Raw genomic sequence first — 2438 nt, 5'->3', positions numbered from 1 at the left:
TTATATCCTCTCTACTTCGACCATCATCTGTTATTTTGCTCCCCAAATAGCAAAACTCCTTTACTACTTTAAGTGTCTCATTTCCTAATCTAATTCCCACAGCATCACCCGACTTAATTCGACTACATTCCATTACCCTCATTTGCTTTTGTTGATGTTCATCTTATATCCTTCTTTCAAGATACTGTCCATTCCGTTCAACTGCTCTTCCAAGTCCTTTGCTGTGTCTAACAGAATTACAATGTCATCGGCGAACCTCGAAGTGTTTATTTTTTCTCCATGGATTTTAATATCTACTCCGAGTTTTTCATTTGTTTCCTTTACTGCTTGCTCAAAATACAGATTGAATAACATCGGGAAGAGGCTACAACCCTGTCTCACTCCCTTCCCAACCACTGCTTCCCTTTCATGCCCCTCGACTCTTATAACTGCCATCTGGTTTCTGAACAAATTGTAAATAGCCTTTCGCTCCCTGTATTTTACCCGTGCCATCTTCAGAATTAGAAAGAGAGTATTCCAGTCAACATTGTCAAAAGCTTTCTCTAAGTCTACAAATGCTAGAAACGTAGGTTTGCCTTTTCTGAATCTAGCTTCTACGATAAGTCGTAGAGTCAGTATTGCCTCTCGCGTTACAACATTTCTACGGAATCCAAACTGATCTTCCCCACGGTCGGCTTCTACCAGTTTTTCCATTCGTCTGTACAGAATTCGCGTTAGTATTTTGCAGCCGTGGCTTATTAAACTGATAGTTCGGTAATTTTCACATCTGTGAACATCTGCTTTTTTTTAGTCATTTTCAACTCACAGTCACCATTAGCACGTCTGAAAACGTCTGCACACTTACTCGCTGCACCGTACTCCGACACTCACCAACACACAGCTCTGCGCATGTGGACTGCTGCCAGCGCCACCGTGTGACGACCGCAGGTCAAATGCTCCGCATGGTCATACCCCCAAGTGATTTAAACCCGCACACCGCCCACCAGAGCGTTGTTTCACCATGTATCAGCATTATCCTTAATTTGTGAGCATGAGTGTAGTAGCAGTCGTTCACTGTCCAGGATCAAACACCTCCACATTCGAGTGCCGCTCGTTACCACAGGCGACTGTCTCCCTCCAGAGTTCGAGTGAAAGTGCCATAATTGGTCCCTTGATCTCTCCACTCGGAAAGTCCCAGTCTCCATTTGCCCCCCGTAGCGTTGCGATACTGTCCGCTTTTCCACTGATTGAAGGCCGTCCTCAACAAAAATTACACCTTTCTCACTCTCTACACACATCATTTGACTCAGCATGACCGCTTCCCGGACTAAACTAACATATTACAGTAATAGAAAATGTAGGATGGAGTGTAATAACATTATGAAGAGAGTAGTTGCTACTCACCATTTAGCGGAGATGCTGAGTCGCAGATAGACACAACAAAAGACTGTCAGAATGTGGGTTTTCAACCAACAAGGCCTTTGTCGAAAATAGACAACACACACACACAGTCACGCAATCGCAGTTGAGACACACATGATCACAGTTTCTGGCTGCTGAGGGCCAACCAGAGATTGTAGTCATTTGTGCGTGAGTTGCGTTTACGTGAGTGTGTGTGTGTGTGTGTGTGTGTGTGTGTGTGTGTGTGTGTGTGTGTGTGTGTAAGAGAGTGTGTGTGTGTCTGTTTCAGTAGCTGTCTATTTTCGACGAAGGGCTTGTTGGTTAAAAGCTCACTTTCTGACAGTGTTTTTGTTGTGGCTATCTGCGATTCTGTTCTATTGCAACAATATTTAAATAAATAAATGTTATACATATTTGGTCAGACCCACGTTATTCACAACAGTTACAAATAATGCTTTGCTGATAAACAAATGTGATAGTATTTCTGCGCAAGTGTACTTACGATAAATGACACCAGACTGTCATTAAATATATACTGTTAAATTATATGTTTAAACAGTTATTTAGGCCTCATTGTCAGAACCGTCTTTTGTCACTCTTTCTTCACAAAAATGGTGCCGGCTAATACCAATGACTGACCGTTTCTTAAACAACCATGTTTTTGTATTATCTTTTGTAATTAATATTTAAATAAAGTTACTAGCAAAACACTAAACTAGACATTAAATAAATACACAAGTATTAAAAAATATCAGATATTCATGCTGTATTCATTTCCTGAATAAATCCGGAAGATTCGATGTTCTAGCAAACATTTGCTTAATCAAAAGATATGAAAAACGTAATAAATCAAATACATGAATACACGTAGCTTTCAGATATGATAGCTATAGTGCAATACTATCATCTAAGATATCCCATGTTGAAATCCCATGAATCATTTAAATGTTGATACAACTTAAAATTTGTGTTCTAAAGACATTGAAATATTGTTGTGTTACTGGAAGTACTTCATTTATTTCGAATCGCATTTGTATTCAGCTTTTCTTTAACGCTTC

Source organism: Schistocerca americana, chromosome 4, assembly GCF_021461395.2.
Source record: "Schistocerca americana isolate TAMUIC-IGC-003095 chromosome 4, iqSchAmer2.1, whole genome shotgun sequence".
NCBI classification, from domain to species: Eukaryota; Metazoa; Arthropoda; class Insecta; order Orthoptera; family Acrididae; genus Schistocerca; species Schistocerca americana.
Note: the sequence above shows the minus strand (reverse complement) of the source record.